This window comes from Suncus etruscus, chromosome 14 (assembly GCF_024139225.1).
Source record: "Suncus etruscus isolate mSunEtr1 chromosome 14, mSunEtr1.pri.cur, whole genome shotgun sequence".
Lineage (NCBI taxonomy): Eukaryota > Metazoa > Chordata > Mammalia > Eulipotyphla > Soricidae > Suncus > Suncus etruscus.
The window spans coordinates 21,210,780-21,233,960 of NC_064861.1; positions in this window are offsets into that span (position 1 = coordinate 21,210,780).

Genomic DNA, 23,181 nt, shown 5'->3' on the forward strand with positions numbered 1-23,181 from the left:
TGATATATTATATACATATAACATTATAAATATATAAATATACATTACATAAATATATTATATATAATATATAAATATTAAACTAAATAAACAAGATGTTGGGGCTGGAGCTATAGCACAGTGGATAGGGCATTTGATTTGCAAGAGACCAACTCGGATTTGATCTTAGGCATCCATATGGTCTCCTGTGCCTGCCAGGAGCAATTTCAGCATGCAGAGCCACAAGTAACACCTGAGCAATGCCAGGTATAGCCCCCAAACTAACAAACAAAAAAATTGCAGCTAAATGAAAAAGATCTTTATCTATTTACTAAGACAGTCACTGAGTTCTCTATAACATATAGCTTCTCCTTCTCACCTCATTCTCCCACTACACTTGCAACTAGTTCTCATTGTTAGTAACCTGAAAATCATCACATCTAATTATTTAAAGTTATTCTCACCTTTGACATTTTTTGTGGATGGAGCTCCCTCTAAAAGAATGAATTCATGAGAATAAATCCTTTAATGTGTGTGAACTATTGCTCACAGCTGGCTTTCATCTATAAAAAGCTCAGCTTCATCCTAATTCATGTTGGGCTGGAGGCACAATGGCTTCACAGGTAGATTTGTAATTTGTGTGCATTTAAATAAAGGTCATTTAAATAAAGGCTAGAGAGAACATACAATGTGTAGGGCATTTGCTGTGCACAGGCTGACCCAACTTTAATGTCCTGTACAAAAATATGATCCCTTAAGCATCACCAGTAGTGATCTTTGGGCCCATGTCAAAATTTAACCCTGAGTACCACTAATAGTGTCTCCCTAAACAAACAGTATTAATAAAGCTTTTTTAATTATAAATCAAGACAGGATCAAGAGAGGCAGGAAAGTGCATGAAAACTGGGTATGGAATGGAAGGGACTTGGGGCCTGGAGCAATAGTACAGCAGGTAAAACAGTTAGTTGCCTTGCACAAGGCTGACCCAAGTTCCATTTCAAGCACCCTATATGGTCCCCTAAGCCTAATAATAGTGATCCCTGAGTGTAGAGCCAGGAGTCAACTCTGAACACCAGCAAGTTTGGCCACAAAACAAAAATTAAAGCAAAACAAAAAGGACTTGATGACAGCCCTATGCTAGACCTTTTCCTAGTGATTTGAATCAGGTCTCCAAACACGCCCTATCCTTACCACAAAAGTAAAATTAAAATAGTAAATGAGCTCAAGCTTATAGAATGTGATTTGTGATCTTCTAGTGTGGTTTTACAGATGCCTTAAAGATCTACCCCATTCCAAATGGTTCCTTAGGTAATCTAGACAAATATATACAGTTGATTCCTGAATTGTTCTTACACTAATACATGGGCAGAGCCATTTAAGTTAGCCTCACAGCAATTGTCAATTTATAAAAATCTCTCCAATCTCTTCTAGGTTTGCAAAAAGAAAAGTTCCACTAAATAAATCAAAACTAGGGTTTTCTGACCCCTGCGGGAGATGGCTCAGAGACTCTCCAGGATCCTATATCAACTTGATCCCATCATTTTTGACTGATCAGGTAGACGGTCCAGCCCAAAGGCAGTCCCATCTCCTGCTGCTGCCTTTATAAAGCCCAGAAACACTCCATTTTTGGCTTTCTGACCCCTGCGGGAGACTGCTCAGAGACTCTTCAGGATCTTTTATCAAATTGATACCATCATTTTTCACCAATCAGGTAGAAGCGCTGCTCCACTTCACTCTGTGACCTCGCACATATCCCAACCCATGAACCCCACCACAACAAGTAGCAAAAGTCGTGCTACAACCGTGTGAATGGGGAAACAACGCCAGACAACAGCATGCATAGAGAATGAAGATGGCGAAACACCTAGTTAGTCTTTCAGATATGGAGTTTAGAGATGAAATATGGAGGATGCTCACAGAACTCAAAGAAAGTATACAATAGAACAATAATAAGAATCAAGAGAATAGGAAGATAGAAATCAGAGAATTCCAAACTGAAAAATCAGGTAAAATAACAAGTCTAAAAAACTCAGTAGATGAATTGAAGAACAAAATGGATGAGCTTTTCCACAGGTTAACAGCAGCTAAGGATAGAATTAGTGCATTGAAGATGAGATGCATAACAACTCCATACAGCAGAAGAGATTAAAAAAAAAACGTTAAAGCAAATGATCAGACAATGGAAAAATTACTCAAAGAATATGAACAGATGAAAATGGAAGTTTTTGATAAGCTCAACAGAAACAACTTAAGAATCACTGGAGTCCCAGAGACCCAAGAAGAAAATCTCCAGGAAGAATCAACAGTCAAGAACATCATCACAGAGAAACTACCAGAGCTAAAGAATACATGTGACCAAATCCTGCATGCCTGAAGAGTACCAGCTAAAAGAGACCCCAGGAAAAACATCCCAAGACACATTCTAGTCACAATGATGAATCCTACAGATAGAGATAGAATACTGAAAGCAGCAAGATCAAAAAGGGAAATTACATTCAAGGGAGCATCCTTAAAATTTACAGCAGACCTGTAACCAGAAACACTCAAGGCCAGAAGGCAGTGGTGGGATATATTGACAAAACTCAAAGAAATAAATGCTTTGCCTAGAATACTGCACCCAGCAAAACTCACTTTCATGTTTGAAAGAAGTATACACGGCTTCACAGATAAACAACAGCTCAAAAACTTTACAGACTCAAAACAAGCCTTAAAAGAAAAACTGAGAGATCTACTTTAAAGACAAGACAGACCAACAAACACACCAAACTTCTACACAAAGATGGCAATAAATCCCATGACAATTATCTCTCTCAATGTCAATGGACTAAATGCACCAGTTGAGAGGCATAGAGTGGCAAAATAGATCAAAAAACTGAACCAAACCTTCTTCTGTGTACAAGAAATAAACCTGAATAGTCAGAATAAACATAGACTCAAAATCAAAGGCTAGAGGAAAATCATCTAAGCAAACAACATCCTTAAAAAAGCTGGAGTGGCCATACTAATATTAGATGACACAAACTTTATACTCAGAAAAGTTGTAAGGAACAAAGATGGACATTATGTATAATTAAGGGATATGTGCAGAAATCACTTTCCCAAACATATATGCACCCAATGAGACACCAGCAAAGTATTTAAAACAATTGTTGACAAATCTGGAAAAGGATATCAATAATAACACAATAATTGTGAGAGACCTCAACATGGCATGTGAACAATTGATTTATCAAACAAATTGAAATCCAACAAAAATATACTAGACCTGAAAAGAGAAATCGAAGAAAGAGGCCTAGTAGATATATAAAGTACACTCCATCCTCAGAAACCTGGATACACATTCTTTTCCAACATACATGGGTCATTCTCTAGGATAGACCACATGCTGGTACATAAAACATACTTCCATAAAATCAAGAAGATAGAAATTTTGCAGGCAACCTTTGCTGACTACAGGCTCTGAAGTTAGATGTAAACTACAAAGGGACACACAAGAAAAACTTTAACAGCAGGAAATTAAACAGTGTACTACTGAACAATCAGTGGGTCCAAGATGAAATCAAAGAGGAAATCAAAACTTTCCTGGAAACAAATGACAATGAAAGCACAAACTATCAGAACCTAAGGGATACAGCAAAAGCAGTGTTGAGAGGAAAATTTATAGCTTTTCAAGCACACATCAGGAAGGAAGAAGGGACATACCTGAATAGCTTAATGACGCAGCTTATAGAATTAGAAAATGATCAATGAAAGGAATAAAAAATAGAGAGACAAAGGAAATAACAAAGGTGAGAGAGGAAATCAATGAAATGGAAACACAAAAAAACAATCCAAAAGATCAATGAAAGCAGAAGTTGGTTCTTTGAAAAAATAAATAAGATTGATAGACCATTGGCAAAACTCACAAAGAAAAAGAGGGAGAAAATTGATAACACATATTAGAAATAAAAAGGGGGAGATCACTACAGATAATGCAGAGATTCAAAGGATATTCAGAGAATACTTTGAGAAAATCTATGCCACTAAATATGAGAACCAGGAAAAAATGGATAAATTTTTGAATTCATATACCCTTCCACGGTTGAATAAAGAAGATGTAGCATATCTAAACACCCCATCACTATTGGGGAAATTAAAACCATAATCCAAAATTTGCCAAAAAACGAATGAATTATTTCAAACTTTTCAAGAGGAACTACTACCAATCCTGGCCAGGCTCTTTTATAAAATTGAAAAAACAGGAACACTTCCAAATAGCTTTTATGAGGCCAACATCACATTAATACCAAAACCAAATAGAGATGCTGCCAAAAAAAATATTACAGACCAATATCCCTGATGAACACAGATGCAAAGATCCTCAACAAAATCCTGGCAAACAGGATCCAATACCTCATTAAGAAGATCATTCACTATGATCAAGTATGTTTCATCTCAGGAATGCAAGAATGGTTTAACATCCATAAATCTATCAACATAATACACAACATCAACAACAAGAAAAATAAAAATCACATGGTTATATCAATAGACACAGAGAAAGCATTTGATAAGGTCCAACACCCATTCTGATCAAAACTCTTAGCAAGATGGGAATGAAAGGAACCTTTCTCAATATAGTTGAAGCCATCTACCACAAGCCAAATGGCAAATATTATCCTCAATGGAGAAAAACTAAAAGCCTTCCCTCTAAATTCTGGTACAAGAAAGGCTGTCCTCTCTCACCATTCCTATTCAACACAGTACTGGAAGTCCTTGCTATAGCGATTAGGCAAGAAAAAGATATCAAGGGAATCCAGATAGGAAAGGAAGAAGTCAAGCTCTCACTGTTTGCAGATGACATACTCTACTTAGAAAATCCTAAAGACTCTACCAAAACACTTGTAGAAATAATAGAATCATATAGCAAAGTGGTAGACTACAAAGTTAACACACAAAAATTAATGGCCTTTTTATACACTAATAATGATAGGGAAGAAATGGACATTAAGAAAACAACCCTATTCACATAAGTGCCACACAAACTCAAATATCTTGGAGTCAACCTGACTAAAGATGTGAAGGATCTACACAAAGAAAACTATAAAACACTGCTCCAAGAAATAAGAGAGGGCACGCGGAAATGGAAACACATACCCTGCTCATGGATTGGCAGGATCAACATCATTAAAATGGCAATATTTCCAAAAGCATTGTATAGATTCAATGTGATTCCTCTAAAGATAAGCATGGCATTCTTCAAAGAAGTAAATCAAACACTTTAGAAATTCATTTGTAATAATAAACATTCTCGAATAATTAAAGCACTCCTTGGAAAAAGGAATATGGGAGGCATTACTTTCCCCAATTTTAAGCTGTATTATAAAGCAATAGTTATCAAAACAGCATAGTATTGGAATAAAGACAGGCCCTCAGATCAGTGGAATAGGCTTGAATACTCATACTGTTCCCCAGACATATAACTACCTAGTTTTTTTATAAAGGAGCAAGAAATCCAAAATCGAGCAAGGAAAGCCTCTTCAACAAGTGGTGTTGGCACGACTGGTTAGCCACTTGCAAAAAAGCGAACTCAGACCCCCAGCTAACAACATGTATGAAGGTAAAATCTAAATGGATTAAAGACCTTGATATCAGATCTGAAACTATAAGATATGTAAAAACAACATGTAGGTAAAACACTCCATGACATTGAGACTAAAGGCATCTTTAAGGAGGAAACAGCACTCTCCAAACAAGTGGAAGCAGAGATAAACAGATGGGACTATATTAAGCTGAGAAGATTCTGCACCTCAAAGGAAATAATGCCCAGAATACAAAAGCTACCCACTGTGTGGGAGAAATTACTCACACTATACCCATCAGATAAAGGACTAATATTCAAAATATACATGGTATTGACAGAAGTATACAAGAAAAAAACAACTAACCCCATCAAAAAATGGGGAGAAGAAATGAACAGACACTTGTAAAAGAAGAAATGCAAATGGCCAAAAGGCACATGATAGATGCTCCACATCACTAATCATCAGGTAGATGCAAATCAAAACAACTATGAGGTACCACCTCATGCCACTGAGATTGGCACGCATCACAAAGAAGGAAAATAAGCAGTGCTGGCGGGGATATGGAGAGAAAGGAATTCTTTTTCACTGCTGGTGGGAATGCCATCTAGTACAATCTTTATGCAAAGTGATATGTAGATTCCTCCAGAAACTGAAAATTGAGCTCCCATATGATCCAGCTATACCACTTCTAGGAATATACCCGAGGAACACAAAAATACAATACAATAATCCTTTCCTCATACCTATATTCATTGCAGTGCTATTTACAATAGCCAGACTCTGGAAACAATCAAGATGTCCTTCAACAGATGAGTGGCTAAAGAAACTGTGGTACATATACACAATGGAATACTATGCAGCTGTCAGGAGAGATGAAATAATAAAATTTTCCTATACATGGATGTACATGAAATCTATTATGCTGAGTGAAATAAGTCAGAGGGAGACAGAAAGACGCAGAATAGTTTCACTCATCTATGGGTTTTAAGAAAAATGAATGACATTTTTAGCAGTATCTCAGAGACAAGTGAGACGTGGGCTGGAAGGTGCAGCTCATGACATGAAGCTCACCACATAGAGTGAGAAATAAGTACACTAATAATTATCATAACAATGTGAATGAATGAGAGAAATAGAAAGCCTGTCTCGAGTACAGGTGTGGGTGGGGTGGGGAGAAGAGAGATCTGGGAAATTGGTGGTGGGAATCTTGCATTGGTGAAGGATGGTGTTCTTTACATGACTGTAATCATACAACTACAATCATATTTGTAATCACGGTGTTTAAATAAAGAAAATGTAACAATAAAAAATAAATAAATCAATCAAAACTAAAGAACCACAACATAACATTGCTCTTATTAATTTTTTTGGAGGAGGGCCCTCCAAGTGCACTCAGGGCTTACTCAGGAATTACTTCTGACAAGTCTCAGGGCACTACATGGATATCAAACCTGGGTTGGTAGCATGCAAGGCAAGTAACCTACCTGCTATACTATTGCTCCACTGACAGAATTTCTATTATTAAGCTAGCCAGCTTCTTTCCAAAACACATTAAATTCCTGCTGAGGAGAGAATTGTATAGCTGATTGCTGATAAATTGATGTCTCTCTCCCATTGGTTACTTTACTCTGGATAAACAGCAGTGCAATACCTTTGAATTGCAGTCTAGAATTGTCACTGGGCATGCTGACTGGACTTAATTCCTAATGTCCAAGTGATGGTAGCTTTATGATTCTCTTCATGGTTCATTGTAATTTCTTTTTTAAAATCTTTATTTAAATACCTTGATTACAATATGATTGTAATTGGGTTTTAGTCATGTAAAGAACACCGCCCTTCACCAGTGCAACATTCCCATCACCAATGTCCCAAATCTTGTAATTTTAATGGCTTGTTGTGTCGAGTGCCAACCCTGCTCAAGACGTCTAGGAAAGCTCAGATGATTATAAAAGACAGAGGAGAGGTTTTCTATTACTTCTTTATTATTATAAAGGATCTAGGCTGCAGAAACCCTGTGGGGGCATCTAGAATGTAATATAAGTCTAAATGTTGTATTTGAATTAGTAATTATCTTATTATCTTCATAGTTTGAGGTGTGGTTCCCTTTACCACAGTCATACCTGTTTGTGGAAAAGTCTTGCACAATGCAAACTGTGGTTTGAAAGGTGTAAAAAATCTTATTCAGATTCTAGAAACTTTCCATGTATCTTTCTTTGATCTCAAGGCCAAACTAAGATTTAATTTTTTTTTAATTAAAGCTAGATATAAGCTGTGGAGTGACACAGAAAGAAACATCATTATATAACAAAGCTCAAGATTTTAAATATAAGTAATATACATATATATTTATTAAAGTATTTAAGAGTCGAATATAGTCTATTTTAGGTTTGTTTTTAAATCTTGAGAACAGTGAATGAAGGAGACTGGGTAGGGTGGAGTAGAGATGGGTTGGAGGGAAAAATGAAAAGGCTTGAGGTCTTATTATTTACCTGATTATAGAATTAGAATTCTACTCCTCTGTTTCATCTTGTTTCACATTTATTCTGAAACAACATTAATAGAAAAGCAGAAAGGTTATTCTGGCATATGAGAAAATGAAATGAATGTGCTTGGACGGGGGGGGGTGGGCAGTGGATGGACAATAAAGGATGAAAATAGACAAGAGTGGGTGTTAAAGGAAATGTTTTGCGATATGCAACTCAGACCAGGTAATGAAACTTTTTATGAACCTCAACCTGTGGGAGTTCAATTTTATCCTGAAGTGGGGAGAAAATAACTGTTATCATTCCACCATGTTTAAGTGTCCTTTCTTTTCTTTTTAAAAAAATATTGAGTTAATTATTTATTTTTGGGATTGGGACCACACTTAATAATGCTCAGGGCTTATTTCTGGCTCTGCACTCAAGAACTAATCCTGGCAGTGCTCAGGGACCATCTGATGTGGGGGTATGGTCTGCAAGGCAAATGACATATTGCTGTTGTATAGCCTCAGGCCCTGTCCTTTATCAGTATAACATTATAACATAAGTATTTTTTAACACAATACAAGTTTTTTTTTTTTTAAAAGAAATACAGCTTCAAGTTAATATTAGTATCTTTTTGTTCTGGTTTGAGAGGCCATACCAAGTGGTGCCAAAAACTTATTTCTGACCATGTGCTCAGATTTCACTCCTGTCAAAGCTAAGGGAGCCATGTATTGTCCAAGGATAAAAATGGGTTCTACTACCTGCAAGGCAAGTTCCTTATTCTTTGTATTATCTCATGATGCATATTTAATTACTCACTGTCTACTAACTTCTTAACTTTTCCTCTAAATCATGTTGCCATTGGAGCCAAAAACCAAGTCTTGCTACTTATGTAGCACTTGACAAAGTAAAAACAAGGCATTCTACCACCAAATATCTTTCAAATATTTTAAGGATAATCTTTCAAATATTTCAGTGCTTGTGAGGAATATTTTCTTTTGTACCTTTTTAAGTAGTTAGTTGCTGAGACATCTTACGTCACCAGTAAAGCAGTTGAAGACAACTCAAGAAGAGCTTTGAGTTCAAATTTCTAACTGTGTAATAAACATTGGTTTACATACCAGACATTCATAACTAGAAAGCATAAGAGAGAAAAATAGTCTTCTACCTTTCTGTGTTCTTAAATATATCAGTAGCCCTGCAATGAAAGGTTAACAGGAGAAAACAAACAGAAATTCAGTAGCAAGTATATTCTCTGCATCCATGGATGAGACTTGGGAAAACTGAGCAACAAGCTACTTGTCCAGCAAAAATAATCAAAATATTGAGGCTGGGGGAATGAGGGAGTCAGGGAGGGAGTTAGTGATAGAAGCTTAATAAGCAAAACAGTAAATAACAATGAAGCTTGACCATTGTTAAAGGCATGTCTTCTTCATTGATGAGATTGTCTAGGGATTATTCATCTTCTTATTCACGGTACAGAGAAAATCTTCCTCTCACTCACAAAATACCCTTAAAAATGGAAAAAATATCTAACAAATGGAAAAGTCTCTTTTACTTTGTTTTTAGAGGTTTTCTGCTTTCCATTGTCTACTGTTGTTATTTTTAAAATAACTAGATAAAGAAAATAATCTTTATATTAGAGAAATATATTTAAGGTCATTAATTCTGTCCCCCTCAAGCTGCCATTCCTCCAGTTCACTCTATCACTACCTAAATCACATGCATATCTTGTGCATGTAATTAATATCAGAGACATAGAGGTCACCTCAATAGTAACTGAGCTAAATATGTCAAGTTACCCTCATAACATCATCTAGAACAACACTTTCTTGTATGGTAGAGAGAGACTGGAACTATGAAGAGCTGAAATCAGGTTCCTTCCTTCTAAAAAATAGGAAGCTGACTTAGCCTACCTCTTCTTTTTGCTGTCTCATTCACAGTACTTCCTCAATCTGGCCACCCAAATATGACCTGGGTTTACCCAGTCTGGAAAGCTCAAACCAAAACTCTCCCACTATTCCAAGAAATCTGTCTCCCATAGATCTACAGACACTGCTACCACTACTCTCAAGACACACACACACACACACACACACACACACACACACACACACACGCGCGCGCGCGCGCGCACACACACACACACACACACACACACACACACACACACCTCTACTTGAAATGCATAAAATCAGATTTTCTTCCCAGTTGCATCCAATTCTTGGAAAAAAAAAAAAAAACACCAGGATTCAAAATGACAAGAAGTAAGGAGGTGACTACTTTAAGAAAAAAAGTTGTTAGACAAGAGAGGTATGTAAATTATATTTTTCTCTGAGGAAAGGTAAGGTTAATAAAGAGAAGAAAAGTCTCAGAAAGGGAAATGAAAGCCTTTGTGTTTCTGGCTTCTTGAGGACACCACCTGCTTTTGAGAGCTAAACAAAATGGGCTCTTCTCTTTCTTTCTTCCTTCCTTCCTTCCTTGCTTCCTTCTTTCCTTCTCTTTTTCCTTCCTTCATTCCTTTCTTCCTTCCTTCCTTCCTTCCTTCCTCCCTCCCTCTCTTTCTTTCTCTTTCTTTCTTTCTTTCTTCTTTCTTTCTTTCTTTCTTTCTTCTTTCTTTCTTTCTTTCTTTCTTCTTTCTTCTTTTTCTTTTTCTTTCTTTCTTCTCTCTCTCTTCTTTCTCTCTCTCTTCTTCTCTTCTTCTTTCTCTTCTTTCTTTCTTTCTTTCTTTCTTTCTTTCTTTCTTTCTTTCTTTCTTTCTTTCTTTCTTTCTTTCTTTCTTTCTTATTTTTCTCTTTCTTTCCTCATTGCGGATTGCAATTCTTCAGTTGCAATGTCTATACAGATGCTTGTTGGGGCATATGCAGAAGATATGGTTGTATTACTCACTGGCAGGGGGTTCATTTTGGTTCTTGCAGATATGCACTTAGTGGTCCTGGAACTTATGATGCATCTAGCTGTGAATCTCGAAATTGATTATAGTACCAAGCATCATAGCTATCAAGTTTACATAGCTGAGCTGTCAGGATTGTACTCAGCACACATGGAATACTGGGTATTTGAACTAATGGCTATGCATATTTGCATGGCAGGCACTTCAAATTATCCTGACATTTCTCCAAATAAGGATAAACTTTCTAATTTAATTTCCCTCAGGAAATAAATTGCATTTTTAAGAACAATGGCTAGAAAGAGAGTGATATCCTAACAGGCGTAGATATGGCTAAAGTCCACACATGAATAGACCAATGGAAAAACTTTCCTGAGTAAACGAGATTGTGAGAAACTGTGCTCCAAGATGTGGCTCATATAGCTCTCTTGGGAAACCATCCTTTGTAGAGAGTATCACAGAGCACAACAGAAACAGCATGCAACACCCAAGACTGGAGAGGACAAGAAAAGAGAGTGAGAATACCACGAGAGCTCATAGGAAAACTATGAGCTAAGCCTGAGCGTAATTATTGTCTCAAGGGACTTCTAAATTCCATCAGGAGTTCACATTTAATATCATAAAATTATTTTTGTAGGTAAAAGTATTTGGTCATAAACGTATATTTATAGGTTCAAAAAGCCATAATTTGTGACTACAGAGAAAAAAACTGCACATTGCCAAGTCTAACCATTGGATGGTAGAACACCATATATCAAATCCCCAAAGTACTTTCTATCTTAGGTTATCAGACTGTAGGAGGCACAAGAGTTCATATGTCCATAGGTAAACTTCAAAAAAATATATGAACTTCCTGAAATTATATACAAAATGTAGATATATATGGTTTTCTCACTATCTGAAAGGTATTGCTTATGATTCAGTAAGCATTTTTTGAACCTGGACTTTTACCAATGTTTTCCATATAAATTAAGAGCAAGAGCATCCCCAGGTAGATATGTAGACACAGAACCATGCTCTTACCCTTGATAAGAAGCCTTCAATCTTTTGACTGTTTTCTCTGTATTGTTGCACTAAGCATTTAATGCACAATTGTTTTATACTCACAGCAATTCTATAATTTTTTAAAAAGCCTGAAAATTAAGAATTTTAATATCATCCTCATGTGGCTCACCACCAGAGGAATGTTCCTTAGGGAACACTTTGTTTCTCTTCATCAGAGGAGGAGAATATGAATGTGAAGTCATGTCAAAGACCTTAGCATGCTCTTTATCTTCTGCCCATTGATGTAGTTTCTAAACTTGCTAAATGTTGAGCCATGTTTTATTGTTCTAAATGTTACCTTTTTTCCTAGGAAAAAAATATTAGGACATGAACTTATAGTCCTAGAGAGCTCCTTCTAATATTTTCTGAAATTCTAAACTAAGGGTCCTCAAACTGTGTCCCACAGGCCACATGCAACTCACCAAGGATATTTATCCAGCCTATAAAGTATTTTTGTTTGTTTGTTTTTTGGCCACTGCTGCCTCTCCTACTTAGCTATAGACTCATCTAGGTCTGCAGTGCACGTGTGTGGAATGTGTGCCACACTCTCCAACTCCCTTCCTTCTGTCTGTCTCTTTAACTCCTTCCTCCTCTCAGTCTCGGGTAGGATCTTCAATCCAGGGCCCACAGACCACTATTTTTCATAGTTTTTTTTTCATAGTTTTTTGTTTTGTTTTGTTTTTAACTATAGTTTGGCCCTTCAATGATATGAGGCTCCCTATTAAAAAGTTTGAGGACCATTTGAGAAACATTTTTAGCACTGTGTGTATGATTTCCATTCCATCTGTTCATTTCATTTCATGCAGAGATATAAATCTGCATAACTGTTTGAAGTCAGAAATGCCTCTATTTCAGGGGCCAGAGTGGTAGTGCTAGAGGTAAGGTGTCTGCCTTGCCCATGCTAGCCTAGGATGTACTGAGGTTCAATCTCCTGGCATCCCATATGGTCCCCCAAGCAAGGAGCGATTTCTGAGCACATAGCCAGGAGTAATACCTGAGTGTCACGGGCTGTGGCCACTCCTCACCAAAATAAAAGAAAGAGAAAAAAAGAAGTGCTTATTTCAGAGTGGTGAAGTCTTTACTCTTGGGAGTAATACAGTGAGTGCCACACTCAAGTTTCAAATCTACTGTCTATCACTCAGTGCCAATAAAACTGCAAGAATTTTTCAGAGGGCTTGTGGGTGAACTCAAGCTACCGAAGAACCATTCAGGGAATTAAAAAAATGGTTGTTATGAAATGAAAAGTACTTTTTAGTCTCCCTATCTTGTCAATTAGCTAAGACTTTCTTAAAGAATGGTGTTCATGAGGGAAAAAAATGAAAGTTTCCTGGGGTTAGGTGGGTACAGTGGGTAGTACATTTGCCTTGTATGATGCCATTCCAGATTCAAATACCAGCACCCTATATGGTTCCCTGAGCATGCCAAGAGTTATTCCTGAGCACAGAGCCAGGAGTAATCCCTGAGCATAGACAGGTATGGCAAAACAAGCAAACAAATATATATATATGTATGTATGTATGTATGTATTTTAATAATGTTAATATAACGATGTTAATAGTACCTAGAATGACATATTGCTAGCCATTTCTTAGATCAGAATTGGTACAGGGGTGCATACTTTTAAAGCAGAAATAAACAAAAGAGCTGAACTCAGTGGGAGTCACAAAGGGAGCATTGATCTCTTTGCTTAAGGGCTGTTGATATATGACAACTTCAATAACCCTACAGAAATAGCACCTGAATGAATACACTTAAGGACTGGCTTAACTGCAACTTTATTGACTATTTGTCATGTACTTATTGGAAAAGCAACAATTTAAGAAAAGGGAAAAATTTTAAATAGTCCTGGGTGAGTTCTAGGATTGCTAAAATAACATTACAGCAGAATATTAGGCCAGAGAGATGCAACTCTGGAATTGTGTTTCTTGAAGTTCAGCAACTGCAGCAGAGAAGAGGTAATTGGTTAGAAATAATAATAATAATTTCCAGATTACCTCAAGCTCTCCTCAGAAGGCTAGGAAGGCCCCCCACCAAAACAAGTTTGCCTTCTGGAGCTGCATACACTGAGAGACCAAGAAAGACCTAGTGAGTAAGGACTGGCTGTGGGGGTTGCCAGACAGAGAGCTGATACCTTGGTTTGTGGAGGATCTTCCCTGCTGTGACCTTGATGACTCTGAGAACTTAAAGGGACCTTTTGGCTTTGCTTGTGCCTCTTTGCTGATTCCCTCAAGCTCTCCTAAGAGGGCTAGGAAGGGCCCCCCAAAAAACTGTCACCTAGAGACCACAGAAGAGCATGACTGCTCCACTTCCTGGCCACACACTCTTTCTAACCAATGAACCCCACCACAACACGCAGAAAAAAATCACACTACAAGTGTGACAATGGGGAAACCTCGCAGGCAAACACCATGTACAAAGAATGAAGATGATAGTCCTGATGACCCAAAAAATTCCAACCATCTGATTAATCTCTCAGATAAGTAGTTTAAAATAGAAATATGGAGGATGTTCATAGAACTCAAAGAAAGCATAGATCGATCTGAACATATCACAAAGACAGAAATCAGAAAACTCCAAACTGAAATAACTGAAGAACATGGTAGCTCAACTGAAAAACTCAGTGGATGGCCTCTTCAGCAGGGTAATAACAGCTGAGGACAGAATCAGCATGCTGGAAGATGAGATGCAGAACAACGCAATATAGCAGAAAAAACTGGAAAAGACCCTTAAGACAAACGATCAGGCAATGGAAAAAGTACTCAAGGAATGTGAACAGATGAAAATAGAAGTCTTTGATAAACTCAACAGAAACAACATAAGAATCATTAGAGTCCCAGAAGCCCAGGTAGGAGATCCCCAGGAAGAATCAACTGTCAAAGGCATCATCACAGAGATACTCCCAGAGTTAAAGACAGCATTCAATCAAATCCTGCATGCCCGAAGAGTACCAGCTAAAAGAGACCTGAAGAAAAACACCCCAAGACACATCCTAGTTACAATGACAAATGCTAGATAGAGATAGAATACTGAAAGCAGCAAGATCAAAAAGGGAAATTACATTCAAAGGAACATTCTTAAGACTTACAGCAGACATGTCACAACAACCCTTAAGGCCAAAAGACAATGGTGGGAATATAGTAGTCTCCAGAATTGGAAGGTTCTTTTAAGCTTATTTAAGAAGATAAGGCCAGGGGCCAGAGCCATAGCACAGTGGCTAAGGCATTTGTACTTCACAACCAGTGTCTAAAATTGAAAATAACTAGTGCTATCAGGGATGTGGTGACAGAGAAATACTCATTCTTTCTTGGTGAAATGTTATATGGTTGGCAAGCAGCGGCTCATGAGCCACATGTGGCTCTTTACACTTTTTAATGCGGCTCTTCTGTGTGCTGGGCTGCCGCTCCAGGAGTCAGGACTCTGCTCCTCGCCTCTGTCAGTGCACGCCCTGTGTGGCTCTCAAAATAAATTTCAATTGTGGTTTTGGCGAGATTTGGCTCAGTTGAAAAAAAAGGTTGCCCACCACTGACTAATTAAAAAATATGGAGATCTCTCAAAAAAATAAGATTGGAATTTCCATGTGACCCAACTATCCCACATCTTTGCATTTTGCCATCTACCTTCCAACAACTATATACATATATATGCATCTATACATACATATATACACACATAAATACATGCAGGGTCCAGAAGCCCCCCAGAGGGGCCCGGCCAGCAGGAATTAGCTGGGAAGGCTTCTCAGACGACCGCACTTCTATTTTGCTGAGTAGAAGCACAACCACACTGTAAGAAATTTAAGAGAGGTTAATAATAAATGGCCTAAGACAATATTTCACTGTTCAAAGGCGTTTATTGAAATACAACTCCTTCTTTTATAGTGAAGGAGAAGGGGGCAGTACAAAGGTGCTGTCAATCATACTTTTGGCGCGAAGGCTCATAAGGAAGTGGGCAGTGGGCTAGGGGCTGGATGACCTTCAAGCTATGCTGAACGTGCTGTTTCAATGGAAACTTCTAGTGTCCTTCTAGCTGCATTCCTAATTGCTTGACTATCAGGAAATGGTGCAATATGTGCTTGCCTAAGTGATCTTGAACAGACAATATAGCATATACTTATTGATAACAGCCTAAATTACTCCGGAATGTGGTCTTAAGGAGTGAGGCCTAGTTTCTGATAAGGTACCAGGCAGCTTTTACTCTCCTCCGGGCTTAGAGCTAAATTATGTCCTGCAGCTACACATTCTTTTCTCTTAGCTCAAAATTTTACAGCAAGACTGCATATTGCTTTTAGGTGAAAAGCTGGGCTATGGCAGAGAGAACAGCAAAATGTCCTCAAACAAGTCAGTCCCCAACATCTCCCCCTTTCTCTTCTAATAAAAGAAGGAAAGTCGTGAGCGGGTGGAAGAACCGTGTCTTAGGCATACAAGGTTTGACCAGGTCGGACACGGCCAAAGCCGCATTTAAAAGGTGGCTACAGACACCGTGGGTGCGCGCAGAGATCCGAATTATGCGTTGTAGCCTTTTTGGGCCGTGCCCTAACTGGGACCTTGCTAATCCCGTCGTAGGTGTCTCCACAGCCGAGAGCACAAGTGCCGGAGCGAGCTCCGTCTGTTAGCTATGCGCTCTATCTCCTGGAAACTTAGTGGCTGGAAAGGCGGCTTGGTGACTAAAGCCAAGTTTTCACAGGAGTCACGCGGGGTTAGACGCTGGTAGTTAACCTGAATAGAGGTTTTTGCCTTTTCATCTACCTGGTTTTTAATAAAGGCAGTAAATTTGCGGAAAATCCATGGGCCAAGAGAAAAGAGCAGCATGAGGCTAATAAGAGGGCCCACAACGGTGGACAAGATTGTGTGGAACCAAGGGGAAGAGAAAAACCAATCCTGGTACCAACCTTGTTCTTCATCGAAATGTTTTTCAAAATCTTTTATACCATCACCAATATGTTGAACGCTATCTCTAACTAAACCTGTTTTGTCTTTAAAAATACAACATTGTTCCTTAAGGGCTACACAGACTCCCCCTTTCTTCAAAAAAAAGGAAACCAAATTAAAGCATGGTGGTTTTGCTGCACTATCTATGCTAGGGATTTAACAATGTGCTTTAAGTGTTGTAAACTTAGTTTAAGTTTGTAAACATTATTAACAACAGTTATACTTAAGGCATTGACAGATTTTAGAGTATGAACCAATGAATAAATTATTGTGCTTACAGCGGTAGCACCCAGGCCTATGATTAAGGCTAGGGTGAGAGCAGGTTTGACAGGTAAGTTAGGCATTAAAACAATGAAAACACAGTAGTTTTAGGACTGAAAAAACAAATGTGAAACAATGGGGGAGATAAACCAGTGAAACAGGCAAGAAACGTTAAATTGGGGGCAATTATGAACTAAAAGGAGGAATTAATGACAAGAATTTGATTACAATTTTCAATAGGGGGAATCATATTGGGTACCAAAAGGCAAAGTATAAGTTTCACCATCTGTTCCAAGGTGATGCTGAAGTGAGGCTTGGGGCTGGATCGCAGAGCGAAGGGGTTAGAGACAGGCAGGAGGTTGCCAAAGCAGGCAGGGTTGGTGATGGTGGAGGCGTTGACCAGCTGTAGGATGAGGTTTGAGGTGGGTGAATAGCAGGTACCGAAGGCGTTTGCATCTGGGCGGAGGGCAGAAGCGTTGATCATGACAAGGATGAGCTGAGAAGAGGAGGGGGGTCCGGAAGACCGCGTGGGCTGGAAGGGTGGGGAAGCAGGCAGAGTCCTGAAGAGCTCAGGGCATGGGAGAGGTTGAGCTGACATAGCCAGTGTGTTCTGGGGAATGGGTGAATGGGCCAGGTTGTGGCAAAAATTGATTGGGGGTGGCTCACTTTTCCTCAGCACCCATGGCGAGGGCACAAAGGGCTACTTCCAGGATGGGTCAGGGGATGAGTGGGAGGGGGTTGGCTATGTATCCGGCACCATAAAAGGGGAAGGGAAGGAACCAGAGGTGTTGTCATCGTCTTGCAAGGGAGAGTCAAGTAGAGCAAACAAATTAATGAAGCCTTGGTGCGAAGGGGGTGGTTGGAGGCAGCCAGGCAGAGTACCAAATTCAGCATTGTCAAAGGTGGAGTCAGTCAGAAACAGGTTCGCAGTAATGGCAGCTAGCAGGTGGGGTGGCAGGCTTTTTTGAAGTGAATGAGAACAGGACTGCAGGAAGCTGTAGGAGGTCTATAAGAAAACAACTTGGCAGGAGGTAAAATGATTATTTTTGAATGCCACAGGAATGCCTTCTGACTTTTGCCAGACTTTAGCACTTTTAAAAAATCTTATAATTAATGATAGCCAATTGTTCAAAAGCCTTTAAACTGAACTTAAATGATTTTTGTTAAACTTATAGTTATTATTTTAAAGCTAGATGCTTTTTTCTCTAGCCACATTTGGCCTTATAGTATTGGCCTTAACTACACACAGCAGAAAAACTGGGGATTGCAAAGTCCAGAAATTCTCCAGGAAAAAGTTATTCCTGATGGCCATTTGAGAAATTTTTGGGGTTTACCATCCCCTACCTTTTTTGCCATGCTGATAGAACAAAGCTAGCTTAGCACAGGATTTTTAGCAGGATTTTACAGTTAGTTAGATGACTAGACTAAGCCAGGTTAAAAAAAATTAATTGAAATTTCAAAAATGGATAAGGCTTTAAAAATTGTATTTATATGAAATGCAAGAATAACAAATAGACAGACAGAACAAACAACACGAAACACAACATTGTGGCCACTTTCACGCATAACACACACACATGAACAGACAAGAGGACTTATTCAAAATTTGCATTGGAAAAATTGACAAGCGCTTTTAAATATTTAGCCGGCATGTTTGTAAAAAATTGTTAACGTAGCTGGAGTGGAACTGCTGAAAATAAATTTTAAGGTTTAGCTTTAACACAAAACATTTTTAAAACAATTTTAATTTGAAGTTTAAATCATGAAGGAAAATGTTAGCAGTTAAAAAATGAGCGCTGTAGAAGGAGTTTTTACTTTGAAGTATGATATCATTTGCTGTAAAGGAACAGGTTTGTTATAAATTGGTTTTACAGTAGAATAGTAAAACAGCTGTAATAAAGTGTTAAAATTTTTATGATTAAACACAAGAGCATGAACTATGATTATTAAAGGTATAAAAAACTGACTTTAAAAAACAACTGTTTTTACTTTGAAGACTTAAAGTGAATAATTTGTAAAAAATATTAGATACCAAATTAACAAAATGTTTAGACATTATAAAATATAGTTAAAGACATTTGATGCATTTACACACCTAGAGCTTAAGACCAAAATTATTTTTAATACTTGTTAATTTGCTTATAAAATTTAGTTACTTTTATGATACTAATTAACAATATTATTTTAAAAAGGGCTAACCACAACATGAACAGAGACAACTTAAGATTAAACTTGGAAAATGCAAAATTATTTGTACTTACCTTTGAGTCTAAAATTAAGCTTGAAATTAAGAAAAGAAATAAAGCTACTTAAGGTTTAAGTTTATGAACAATAATTTATGAACAAATTTATTTAACTAGTTATTATATTGTTTTTTTTTATTGAAATGGCTTTTATGCCACTATTTGAACTGCCTAACCACTTTTAAGGTTTAGATTATTTGGTTTAAGTTTTTCAAATGGCAATGCTATTTTGCTATATTTATATGCATTCAAAAGAGCTTAGGCTTAGCTTAGAGTTTTGGAATGTTTACACATTATTGTTAAGGAAAGCTGACCAACTTATTTTGCTCACTTGTATTATTTTAGTTTTTAAAAAATTAACTTTCTAAACATGTGCAGTAATTTTAACAAAGGAGTTTTGCTTTTTTTCCCAATGCAGAGGTAAGAAAGACACCTGTGTTATATTTACAAATTATTCCTCAAAAACAAAGTTAAAAATGTTACAAAATGTTATTTGACTATTAGATTTGAATAGCAAACATGGAGAGGAAAGAGCAATTAAAAAGACAAAATATGAGAAACATTTAAACGCAGATTAAGGAGCTTAAACTATTAAAAAATGCCCATGACCTGAACCACTTTACAAACTTCATATACTTTTAAGATTAAAAATAATTTTTTTTTTTTTATGTTTTGCACTTAGGTACAGAGAAACTTACAGTTTTAAAAACAGGTACAAAGTATTGCCACACATACGTGACCTTTGCATAGGTTAAAGAACTTTTTATGACATTTTGTAACACATTTAAGACTTTTTAATTTTACCAACTGTGGCCTTTATATTTAGAAAAACATTTCAACTTAGGCATCCCAACTCAGGAAAAAAGGAACATTTGTAGCACCAGAGAGACAATTATAAAAGCCTGAGGGAAGATAGGCATTTGTATAGTAAGGGATGGGAGGTTTTCGCCCTGCTCGCTGAATTTTGCTGAAGCGGCTGCATGGCCAAGAGGGGGGGGGGGGGAGTAGCAAAAGTTTGTTGCCACGTGTGGAACCGGGTTTAAGCTGGGATTTGGAAAATGGGCGCTGTCCCTTTAAGGTGAAGCCAGCGATGAGCTCAGAGATTAGAATCTGTGCTTGCTTGCTGGAAGGAAAGATTTTACTGCAGAGAAAAAGTTAACTTTGCAAGAGTTCAGCTTTTCAGCGGGGGAGACAGCGCCGCCCCCAATAGATTTCAATCAGGAGAGCGTGTAAGGGGCTGGGGTCACACGGCTTGAAACAGCTGTGAGGCTTTTCCAATTAAAGGCTTTGTATTGTTGCAATTGCTGGTTAAGGAGGGGAGTTGGTGGAACAGGGACGGAGCTGAAACTAGGGAAGTGAAGGGCTGTTTAGGATTTTGCACAGAGGGTGCAGCGGCAGAAGTAAAGATGAAGGGTCAGAAGAGGAAGGAAACTGAGAGACAGAGTTAGAGCGAGAGGGAGCCCAGGAACACTAGATTTTTGGCAAACATCATGAACAAATATTAAAAAATTACAAATATCTTTTTTGGTAACCTCTATATGTCTGGCTTTCAACTCAGACTGTATATATTTAATGAATTTAAGTTCAGTACTCAAAGAATTACCCATGGTAGCGTATCCTATGGGTTAAGCCCCAAAAGCCAATCAGGGGCGGCGATCGGAACGACTGGAAAAACTGCAGTTTAAATATTTGATTAAGGCTAACTCGTTTCAACGCTTACCCTGATGAGGTAATTTCCGCGATTTACGAAGGAGCTCTAGACTCGCCGACCTGTAGTCGTTCGGAGTGTGGCGGTGATCTTCGAGCCCAGCGTTGGGCGCCAAAATGCAGGGTCCAGAAGCCCCCCAGGGGGGCCCGGCCAGCAGGAATTAGCTGGGAAGGCTTCTCAGACGACCGCACTTCTATTTTGCTGAGTAGAAGCACAACCACACTGTAAGAAATTTAAGAGAGGTTAATAATAAATGGCCTAAGACAATATTTCACTGTTCAAAGGCGTTTATTGAAATACAACTCCTTCTTTTATAGTGAAGGAGAAGGGGGCAGTACAAAGGTGCTGTCAATCATACTTTTGGCGCGAAGGCTCATAAGGAAGTGGGCAGTGGGCTAGGGGCTGGATGACCTTCAAGCTATGCTGAACGTGCTGTTTCAATGGAAACTTCTAGTGTCCTTCTAGCTGCATTCCTAATTGCTTGACTATCAGGAAATGGTGCAATATGTGCTTGCCTAAGTGATCTTGAACAGACAATATAGCATATACTTATTGATAACAGCCTAAATTACTCCGGAATGTGGTCTTAAGGAGTGAGGCCTAGTTTCTGATAAGGTACCAGGCAGCTTTTACTCTCCTCCGGGCTTAGAGCTAAATTATGTCCTGCAGCTACACATTCTTTTCTCTTAGCTCAAAATTTTACAGCAAGACTGCATATTGCTTTTAGGTGAAAAGCTGGGCTATGGCAGAGAGAACAGCAAAATGTCCTCAAACAAGTCAGTCCCCAACAAATACATATATACATATATACACACATAAATACATATATACATATATATATAACCATGTTCATTGCAGCACTTGGTATAATAACCAGGCTATGAAAACAATTCAAATATATCCAATTGTGATAGATGACAGTTGAGTGTAAAAATAAATTGTGATATAAACACGCTATATAGAAATACTATGAATTTACAAGAAAAACATTTAAAAACAAGTTTCTGGCATGTGGATGGAATTGTGGAGAGTATTGGATTGAGTTAAATAAACTAGAGAGAGAGAGGCAAAAATAATAGATGATCTCATTCATCTGTAGTATAAAGAGAAACAAATCAAGTGTATAGATAATACGGATGAATAAAAACCCCTGGCATTGGATTATAGACCTGAAAATACCAAGTTGGAGTGGATATGCTTAACAATGATATGAACTAGAAGTAACACATTGGTAGAGGGTCTTGGTAATTTTAGAGGTAATAAGGTAAGGGAACTATATCCCCCATACCAAAAATTCAAATTCAACAAACAATAGGAAGATGGTTAGGGAGAAATGAAGAATGGACCAGAGGAAACAAATGAAAGTGGAGAATCAGGAATATTTTTGGTTGTAAGTTTGGGGGGAAAAATCACATATTTATACATCAATTCTATAAATTTCCACATTCTTATTACCATATAACCAAAGCTCAATTTTTTTTAACATTTTAATAGACAGGTTTTTAGTCCTCATGTGAGATTAAGTGTATCTGTATCTTATAAAGACTGGTATTGGTGTCTAAATGTTTTATTTTTGTTTGATTTTTTTCCCTTCCCCTGGAAGTTGCTTCAGCCAACTAAGACATGAGAATCATCCTTAAAATTAAGAGTTAAAATTCAACATGGCTGTGTCTTAATTTAGTAAAACCAAGAAGAAAAAGGAAAATTCAAAACTTTGCTTACCAGTTCACCTGGTCCTGGAACATCTAATAAATACTAGCTAGATTTCCCTTAGCTGTTCAACCTGAGATGGAGGCAATTTTACTGATTTCCAAGGGAAAAATATTTTCTACGGTAGCCAAAGTGAATTGGATCCTATTATTGTAAGAAAGATTCAAAGCAGAAACTACTGTAGCTTTGTAGGAAGATATGATATCTTTTTAAGAATTTATTATCTGACCAATTTATTATCTGACTACTTAAAAAAAATGTACCTTTCTCAGCATCTCTTTTCTTCCCCCATCAACAGGTCTCACCTCTTTCCCTCTTTTCTTCTCTTCTCCATTACTACTTCTATTTCAAATGAGTTGGCAAGCTATTCTCTAAGAATTTCTGCTTTG